Genomic DNA, 10,886 nt, shown 5'->3' on the forward strand with positions numbered 1-10,886 from the left:
TGTTAAAATTGTCTTAAACTTATTTCCCTAATGTCTTGAAGAGGTGAAGAACAAATCTGCTGCTTAGAGAGAACTGGCACACACATTGGACCATCACACAATTGATTTGCATCAAGTAAATGATTGTGTTTGAGACAATGTGATTATCAAAATGTCATGAAAATAACTTTCAGGATAATTAGATAATTTTTAACTTAATTGAAATTTAAAACTTCACATTGGCATACACTCAGTTGTAAAAAGATTGCCATAAAAATTGAAGCTGCCGAAGAACATATGAAAATCATCTACCCAGTTGAATCTACTGGAGCAGCCATAGAATTGAGAAATTTACCAACTAATTGGAAAATATCTTATGATTTCACATAAATGTTTAGCTTTATCCATGCACCCATGAGCACATTTAATACCATTTCACAGCCAAAAAAAACAAACATGGACAACCAATTACCTCGCTCAGTAACAATTCCAGCAATTGCCTTCTCTTCTCCGGGTCTCACCACCACTAAAGCTCCAACATTGTGTTGTGTCATCTAGAAACAGTAGAGCATAAGCCTTCAGTTAAAACTATTTAAAGCTGGATGGTAATCCCAAACAAGATTGACACAATGGCCATTTACATATTTGACAGCATCATAAACAGTGTCATCAGTTGTGCACCACAGCCAGGAACCATCAGCATTCTTCCCCTTAGCTGTAAGAACATCCCGGATAGTCGTGCTTTCAAAACCATGCTCTTCCAACTATGTAGGCGAAACTGACTCAAAACGTGAAAACACAGTAGGTAACATCGCTGGGTTCACACGCATGTGTTGGAGAACACCTCGCTTAAGGGCATTCCCGTGCAAATGGAGTGCTTGAATTGCTCCCTGCATGTTTCCTGTCATCAACAATGGAGTCATTAAACTACTTGTCTGATAAACCCAATACATATAATCACTAAGCATCAACAAGTAGATTTGCCTTAAATAAATGGTTCTCAATTGTTAATAGACTGACATAATATACACTCCATAGCATCACAGAAAACCCTCAACAAATTGTGCGTGGAATCCATTTGTTCTAACCACTTATCCAAAAAAAACTCTGAATTGTTAGAACAAAGAATCAATTTGTATTTATATTATTAACACTCATTTTTATCGTCTCTTCATTGCGGGTGCGGTAATTGACTTGATTAAGACCGACCTCTCAACACATGAATTGATTGGTGAATTTGAACTCTGACCTCATGAATGTCATTTATTGGAATTGACTATGTCTTATTAGGAAGTTCCTGATGTATATTGCATGTGGAGCATGATCACTCAGTTACATTTCTGTCACTTTCCCTCTCCCTCTTCCTCCTATCTTCTTGCCCAAGTAAGCCTAGACTTAAACTAAGTACAAAAGAAGACCTATACTACTCATTTGGCCACACAAAACTATGCAGTATCGAGCACCCTGAACAAGAACTTATAATGCGTCAGTGATCAAATTCTAGTTTTCTGAATTATTGATCATTGGATCTCTGATACTTACAATCTGAATCCTAGAAAAATTACAACTAAACTGTACATAATCTAACTCCTATCGCAAATGCTTAATTAGAGTACCAAAACCTTGTACTTAAAGGCATTTATCTCGCTCAGTTGCAAATATCCGACAAATAAAAACCTAAATGTCAAGGCTTCGTTACTCCAGCCATGAAATAAAACTCCCAAGTACTTGAAATTCAAAAACCAAGTTGACTTCCAGCAGCTAAGATTGTGGAATTACTAACCAGGATCGCATTGTTGATAGAAGTCCTCGAAATCTGCACAGGCGAATAACCAAGAAACAACAGAAGGTCAATGACGATAACATCGTTGAGAAAGGAAAAGAAGAAAGCAGAGTGGAGTTCCAGCGGTGAGCGCCCTGATGATGGCGGCTCGCCAGCCCTTGATGTCTCGGAACACCTCCTCCACCAGGCGGGAGTTTTGGGCTGTCGATCCACGGTCCATCTTGGCGATCGAGGGGGCTCCTAATTGGTCACGGAACTGAGAACGTAGCCAAGAGAGAGAAGGGCGTCAAGCTTCGTGAGCGAGGGGCAACTCGATCAAAAAGGGAAAACCAGATCTTTCTTTCAGATCTGAGTTTTACCGCCATCCATACCTAAAACCTCAGATCTACAAGAGGGAAAGAAGAAGGAGACTCACGAAGCTGGTCCTTGATGACGCCGGCAACGGAGTAGGGGAGGGGGTTGATCGGGGGAAGCAGATGGCGGCGGAAGGAATCGCAGATTGTTGATGAAGGCCCCGAAGGGATCAAGTTTTGGTTTCAGCGCCATGTCGCGCAGCCGTATGAGGAGAAAGATCGTATGAGGGGAGAGGTTTAGGGTTCGGGTAGGTTAAGGGGGGAAAATAGAGCACCAAAAAATTTTCGGAAAGAGGGAAGCAAACCACTACTACAACAAAAACAACGAAGGGAAAAAATGGCGAAAGAATAAAGTCAAAGACAACGGTTTATTAAAACTGTTGTCTTTGACCCCTAAAAAAACGCTTAAAGACAACAGTTTTAGAAAACTGTTGTAAAAGGTGTTGTTGATTTTACAAAAAGTCGCTCCACAACAACGGTTTTTACAAAACTATTATCTTTTATTTTTTTCAGGCGCTCAAAGACAACGGTTTTGTCAAAAACCATTGTCTTTTACCAAATTAACAACAGTTCCTTCTAAAACCGTTGTCTTTATGGTGTTGTCTTTTAACAATTTTGTTGTAGTGCAACACTCACTACGCTAACACAAAGGATTTACTTGGTATCCACCTCAAGAAGAGGTGACTAATCCAAGGATCCACACACGACATGCTCTCCACTATGAAAAACACTCCTCGATAACTACCAAAGGCGGAGAAGCCTTGTACAACAATCACACAACAAGATACAACACACACAAGAAGGAATACAAGTATACAAAAAAAAACCTCTTCTTGCTTGACCTTGTTGCTTGTATTGCCTTTGGTAAGCTTCGGAAATGTAGCAGCACCTCAACCCTGAGCTAGCAAGAACTGGTGGACAAGATGAGCGGAGTGATGTCTGGAACAGTGCACGTGAACCCTTTTTATCATGCTCACAACAGCTATATTTTCAATCTTAATCGACTAGTCTAATCGATTAAGCCTTCCTAATCGATTAGCCTCATCGATTAGGAAGCTTTTTGTTCGCGCAAGAACAAGCTGTAAGCGATTAAGCCTTCCTGCTTAATCGCTTGTCGAATCTTCTTTGCCTTTTGCGAAGACATGCTTAAGTGATCATCCTGATCGTTTAAGCTTTGAACAGAACCATTCTATTCGAAGCAAAAAGCACCGTAAGAGATTACCCTATCGCTTACCATGTCTTAATCGATTACACTAATCGATTAGATAACCTTTCTCGTGATTTCAAGCTTAAGCGATTATGTTAGTCTCTTAAGCTATGGTAATTGACTACCGTAGTCGATCACCAAACCCTAACTTCCCAACCGAAGTCTAGGGTTCCTTTACCCAATATCCGATCAACCGTGACTTGTTGGGACTCCTCCTTGCCTGGCATTTGGTTGACCTTGACCTGCTAGGACTTCTTTGCTAAGTGTCCGGTCAATCCTTTGACCCACTTGAGCTTTCTTCCTCTTGCTAAGTGTCCAGTCCTCCATGACCCACTTGGACTTCTTGTATCATGCAAAGTGTCCGGTCAACCTTGACCCACTTAGACCACCACATGCCTAGCTTCACTCACCAGGGCTTTCACCTGGCTTCACTCACCAGGATTTTCCTACTGCCTAGCTTCACTCACTAGGGCTTTCACATGGCTTCACTCACCAGGATTTTCCTTCTGCCTAGCTTCTCTCATGAGGGCTTTCACCTGACTTTACTCACCAGGATTTTCCAACTGCCTAGCTTCACTCACTAGGGCTTTCACCTAGCTTCACTCACAAGGATTTCCCATCTGCCTAGCTTCACACACTAAGACTTTCATTTGTCTGGCTTCACTCACCAGGAATTTCACCTAGCTTCACTCACTAGAATTTTTCCACTGCCTGGCTTTACTCACCAGGACTTTCACCTAACTTTACTCACTAGGATTTTCACATGGCTTCACTTACCAGGATTTTTCCACTGTCCGACTTCACTCATCGGAACTTTCATCACCAAGTGTCCAGTCAACACTGACTCACTTGAATTTTCACTTATGCCAACTTTTCTGTTAGACTTGCCTTTTGCCTAACCTTCAGTTAAGACTTTCCCAGTCAAGTATCCAGTCAACCTTGACCTACTTAACTCTTCTTCACATCAAACTGGTCAAACCTTGACCAGAGGAGAATTGCACCAACAATCTCTCCAATCGGACGATTGCACCTGCAATCTCCATATATTGTCAAACATCAAAATCCAAACATCAAGACTCAAGCTTGAGCCAACTCAAGCTTAGTCAACTTGATCAATCCTGACCTAGGGATATTGCACCAACAATGAGTAATTCATTCAGAAAATAATATGATGCATTGGGCATACTGAAAATCTATTCTAAAAGCCATATAATGAGCTGTGTGTGCAGGAAATCCGTTTGGGAAACAATATGACACTAAGTACATTAGGCCTGGTCGGCCATTTTTATGGTCATGCATATAAACCAGTCCAGTTCTATAACCGAATGGATACACATGCATATTGTCGTATGGACATCCATAGGGGTGACCAGTAATAGGGTAAGCTGGGCATGTGTAGAAAGGCTCGTACAGAGTAAGGAGTTTAACCTTTCCCTTGACTAGTCCTATGACTGGTCAATTATGGGGTGGGTCAGTTATTCTGGCCAGCCTATCTGGCTGGCCGTCTTTAAACTCAGTCGGTTACTGAATGTCCAGACATGCTGTCTTCATTCTAGCTGGCTTATAAGGTCGGTCATCCTTAAACTTAGTTAGTTATTGAATAACCAGCCATGTTGTCTCTGCCATTCAGGAATAAGGCCCTAAACCTCTTGTGTTCGACCGACTTAAGGGTCGGTCAGCCCTGCCCCGAACGACTTATAATCCAATCGAGCTAGACCTGAGAGCCTTAGCGCTGGGCGAGTAACTTGTTGGACCCCATGGTTGTTTTGATGTGATCAACCAAATTAGGTTAGGTTCTGTTTGTTATTTAATCCCTGTGTCTAAGTGTGCAGGAGCTTAGGAGCGTAGGAAGTCGGGCGGAAGATGCAGCTAGCGAGAAAGACGGCACGAGAAGGGAGCCAGCGGACTTGATGTGTCCGAAGGATGAAAGAGCTGCGGAAGAGTACACCGGTGGACGAGAAGAACGTGCACGATGTTCGATGGATGAGAAGCCGGGTTGGAAGCCTGCTCGAGGAGAAGGCCGAAAATTGGGTTCGGGTGAGCCCTATTTCGGTTGGCCGGAATCACCCAAGCGATCGGAGCTTCGGAAGAAGAGGAAAAAGAGAAGCTGGAAGCTATTTATACCATGCAGGTTGAAGGCGCCCTCAACATCATTGAGGGCGCCCTCAACATTGAAGGCACCCTCAATATTGAAGGTGCCCTCAACATTGAAGGCACCCTTAATGCTCATTGAGGGCGCCCTCGACGTAGTCTTCTTGCCCATTTGCAATCGGATAGAACTTTATTGGATCAAACTGCTTAGAGGCGTCCTCAACCTCTTTGGAAGCACCCTCAACACTCGAGATAGGATTTCCAAGAGCTATATAAAGGCCCCTGGAGCTAGAAAATTGATCATTCAACTCAGTATCAAATTCCTAGCAACTTGTAAGAGCTTTTAGTGTAAAAGGCTTCCCCGCTTTCTTAGTGCGCCTGTTCGACTGCCTTGGATTAACAACCCCCTGGGTTGTAACCAAGTTAACTTTCTGTCTCTACTCTTTTTATGTTATTTTATTTCTATAATGTTACTATTTATTTTTGAGTTGAAAGTTTTGAGGAGGGTATATTTATTTTGTAGGCAATTCACCCCCCCTCTTGCCGGCCCACTGCACCAACAATTGGTATTAGAGCCAGGATGATTCAGAAGGACTAACCGTCGACTGAAGCAACAAAAAGATGTCCGGAGCTAATGTCTACGCACCAGCATTCGAGGGGAAGTTTGCTTTTTGGAAGCAACGCATGGAGGTATATCTTAACACAGATCTTGATATTTCTTTAATAATGAAATTTGGTTATGAAGCACCAAAAACAACGAATGGAGAAGAACTCGAGATTCACCTCTGGACCAATAAGCAACGTGACGAGTCTATGGCAAACGCTCGGGCAGAATTTCACCTTCTAAGCGTAATACCAGATGAAGATCTCGACAGAGTTAGAGAATACAAAAGCGCAAAAGAACTTTGGGAAAAGTTCTTGAAGATCTATGAAGAACCAACTGAAGTCGAATCCAACTCCTCGATGGACACCAAGTCACCTTCAGACAGTCCGAGAACATCAAAACTATTGAGATAGCCGAATTCCATCCCGAGAACATAGAAAGTTCATCCCAAATGAGCATTAATGAAGGGGGAGAGTCTTTGGAAGACAACAACTCAACAGGAGGAGAATCAACTATCGACAAGGTAAGTCAGGTATGGTCTCCACCTCCTGATTAATTGATTAAGTCAAGCAAAATTTTTCGTGAAATAGAAGTTATATTGAAAAAAGATTTTTTCAAATTAGAAACTGAAAAATTATTAACAAAGAATATTGAGTTAAAAGAAACAGCCTGTAAATTAAAAGATTTTGACAAACTAACAATAGAAAATATACAATTTTCTGCATGCTCAATATTTTTTGCCTCAAATTTTAAAAACTGTGATTTGAGAAATTATGAGAAACTAAAATAGAAATATAAATATCATAATGTGAAAATTAGAGAAGTGGATCTAAATTGAAATGTTAATTAAACTTAGCGCTTTCAGAGAAGAAAATTAAACAGTAAATTTCCTTATGAGACTTTGACTAGAAAGTGGTTGTTGCTCCAATAACCAAGAATGCCTAGTGCCTCGCCATTACCTGGAAGCCAAATATAGAAATGAAATATTTAATTAACTTTCTGATAAAATATTAAAGTTAAAATTAAATAATACTTAGAAAGTCTTTTCAAATAATTTTTGAAAATTTCTTAACAATATTTTTTTTTGAAAAATATTCTTGCTTTGAATTTTTTTTTTGTTTAAACTTGAAACCTTTCTCTTTGAAAATTATTTGCAAAATTTTAAGTAGTTACATAATTTTTAAAGTTGTTATCCTTAGATTTTCTCTTGGAACCCTAAATTTATATATGATCAAAGGGAAAGAACAAAAAGTACAAGTCTAGGGGGGGGGGGGGCGGTAGATTGAATTTTGAAAATGACTTATTTTAAAACTTGATTTTTTTTCCCATTTGTTTGATGTGATCAAAGGAGGAGAGTTAGGTACAAGCTTAGGGGGAGTTAGGAATTTTAAAATTTTTTTACTTGTGTTGCAAAAATCTATTATTGCAATCTTTATGCTTAAACTGATAGTTTAGTAATTTTTTAAAATTACTACTTGTTTATTTTTTTACCCTAACTTGAACTTGGGTTGATGCACATCAAAAAGGGGGAGATTGTTGGACCCCGTGATTGTTTTGATGTGATCAACCAAGTTAGGTTAGGTTCTGTTTGTTATTTGATCCCTGTGTCTAAGTGTGCAGGAGCTTAGGAGCACAGGAAGTCGAGCGGAAGACGCAGCTAGCGAAAAGGACGACACGGGAAGGGAGCTGACGGGCTCGGTGCGTCCGAAGGACGAAAGAGCTGCGGAAGAGTACACCAGTGGACGAGAAGAACGTGCGCGGCGTTCTAGGGACGAGAAGCCGGGTCGAAAGCCTACTCGAGGAGAAGGCCAGAAATTGGGTTCGGGTGAGCCCTATTTCGGTTGGCCGGAATCACCCAAGCGATCGGAGCTTCGGAAGAAGAGGAAAAAGAGAAGCTGGAAGCTATTTATACCATGGAGGTTGAAGGCAGTATTTATACCATGCAGGTTGAAGGCACCCTCAACATCATTGAGGGCGCCCTCAACATTGAAGGCACTCTTAATGCTCATTAAAGGCGCCCTCGACGCAGTCTTCTTGCCCGTTTGCAATCGGATAGAACTTTATCCGATCAAACTGCTTGGAGGCGCCCTCAACCTCGTTGGAGGCACCCTCAACACTCGAGATAGGATTTCCAAGAGCTATATAATAGCCCCTGGAGCTAGAAAATTGATCATTCAACTCAGTATCAAATTCCTAGCAACTTGTAAGAGCTTTTAATGTATAAAAGGCTTCTCCGCCTTCGGAGAAGGAGACTTTCTTAGTGCGCCTGTTCGACTGCCTTGGATTAACAACCCCTGGGTTATAACCAAGTTAACTTTCTGTCTCTACTCTTTTTCTGTTATTTTATTTCTATAATTGTTGCTGTTTATTTTTGAGTTGAAATTCTTGAGGAGGGTATACTTTATTTTGCAGGCAATTCACCCCCTCTTGTCGGCCCGCTGCACCAACATAACCAAACCAAGTGGTGAATGCTCTCTTTCCTTGATTTTGACTGTCACGTCACCTTGACTTTGACCACCAAGTCACCTTCTAGGTCTGCTCGTTATATCCCGTATCAGTAGTCTTCCCTTCAAGTTTAGTCGAAGGAAGTGTAGCCGATTGACTGGACCCATGTCCGATTTTTGCCTGCTCTATAGGGTCATCTGAAAATGCATGTTTCCCTTTGCGCCTTAGACACTTTGTGATATTTTTTTTTTTTTTCAAAAATTGCCTGTCAGAGGCGCATTTGTTTGAGAAGGAGTACCGACGATGCGCGAAGAAGTTTGTTGCCAGGATAATGATTCAGTTATCATCTCCATTATAAAAGTTCATTTATGGGTGAGTGTCATGTATCCACACTACACATTTTTTGAAATAACTCCTGTCACATGCTTCTTCATACATACCAACGACCTCTCTCCTCTACAGATCAATGGTTCACTGTGTGCCCATTATTTTGATCAAACGGCGGTAATTAAGTTACACATTGTAAAAAACCCTAGACGACGTAAACTCTCAACACTTAGCCTTTCGTCTTCCCCGATTTTCTCTCCGGTAACTTCTCTTTTACGTACTTCTGCTCTTTTACACCCTAAGTGACCTAGTAAGTTGTTCGTTCTTTGTTTGCTTTGCATTCCCTCATAGCTTAAGGAACTTTCGCCTCCTGGTATACTCTTACCCGCTCAAACTTTGATGATTCTGATAGAGCATACATTGTCTCTCGATATGAAATCCCTCATAGTTATCATATGCATCGTTATCCCTTCCTCAAACGCTCTTCCTCATCATCCTCCTGCTAACCACATCACTTTCTTTAAGAACCAGTTAGTAGTCGGTCTACGTTTTCTCATCTCTCCGTTCATGTCAGAGGTGAGTCAATATTTTAATGTTTCTTTGTAACAATTTTCCCCAAACGTCTTTCGCTATATGTGTGGAATGTTTATGTTGTTCTGCCTGTTTAGTATTCCTCCTACAGCATGAAATCTTTATTTGTTTTCTTACCTCAAGAAATTGAAACTAGGGGTCTTCCTTTTTCAATCACGCCCAAAGTCTATTTTCTTTGAGAACATGCCCTCTTCAAACAAGGGCTGGAAATCCCATTTCTTCTTCATTGAGATGCCTGAACCCGCCACTTGGTCCACTGAGTGGCAGTCTTCCCTTCCTCCTTTTCCATCTTACATTCTAAGATGAGCGGCTAATGCTTTAAAATCCATAAATGGTTGCGTGAAGGCCTTCTATACTTGTTTGTCATGAGCTCCATCCAAAAGAAGCTTCTCTGCTCTTTTGGTAAATTATGATAACTTAGTAATTGCATTATCACTAACTAAGGTATTTTTTATTTTATGCAGTGGAGACCATTTATGAATCTTTGGTGTAACGTCCGAAAATTCTCAAAACTATTTTAGAAATATTCTATGAATTTTCTGGAATTTTAGAATATTTTTATGATATTTTTAGAGTAGCGGAGGTAGCAAAAATAACTAGAAAATGAAAATAGCTTAAGCGGGAATTGAACCCAAGACCTATTGGGTCCTACGACTTATGGTGAACCATGGTAACCAAGTGAACCCAGCAGGGCCGTGCTGAAAGGAAAGAGAAACAATTTTATTTAAGTTGGAGTTGGGCCTGAATTATCACTTAATATAAATAGGAAATAATTAGGTGAAGAGTTATTTTTCTTGGATCGTAGCTTTCTCCACCCCAACCTAATTCCGCCGCCCACTTCTCCTCTCCCTCTCTCGGCGCCAACCACAAGGAAGGCTGAGGTTCGGCCCAAGGACACTTTCCGGCGACGACTTCGACACGAGGACGCTCCCCTCCGCGAGAGGAACACATAGAGGCAAGGAGATCGTCGAAGGGATCTTCTCCACCGGAATTCTAGCGAATAGAGTTGTAAGAAAATTAGCGTACGAGGTAAGAAACCCCTCACCTGCAGTATAAGTAGCTTTTCGTACGATTGAATGTTTTTAAATTAGCTATATGTAGGCTTTTCGACGCATAGGGTGTATTTAACCCTCCTTTTCAAGTTTAGGGATCTAGTTGAGCACCTCTAGATGGGCCAGACACGTTTTCTCCTTGCAGTTGGAGATTCTAGACGTTGTCGGGTGCCTAGAGGTGGTCTCCCTAATAGAGAGGAGAGTTGGAGCACACCAAGTGTTCGATAAAATGCTTAGCTCAGTAAAATGCTACAGTAGACATTTCTAATAGCTCAGTAAATGCAATAGAAGCATTTAAATAGTTTAGTTAGTCTTGCTACAGCTTATATAGGGCTACGGTCCAATGGGTGGGCACCCACAGTCGCCTCTAGGTTCAGATAACCTAGTAAAAGCAAAATAAATTAATTAGCTATGATTCAGTATTTTATTTTCAGTAGGGGCACTGTACAGGATT

At 41.1% G+C, this 10,886-nt stretch overlaps 1 pseudogene; it reads right to left on the minus strand.

Annotated features, from left to right (window-relative positions):
- Window positions 1-287: 287 nt before the first annotated feature.
- On the minus strand, window positions 288-979 carry LOC122048348 (annotated as a pseudogene).
- Window positions 980-10,886: the final 9,907 nt, after the last annotated feature.

This window comes from Zingiber officinale, chromosome 2B, assembly GCF_018446385.1.
Source record: "Zingiber officinale cultivar Zhangliang chromosome 2B, Zo_v1.1, whole genome shotgun sequence".
Lineage (NCBI taxonomy): Eukaryota > Viridiplantae > Streptophyta > Magnoliopsida > Zingiberales > Zingiberaceae > Zingiber > Zingiber officinale.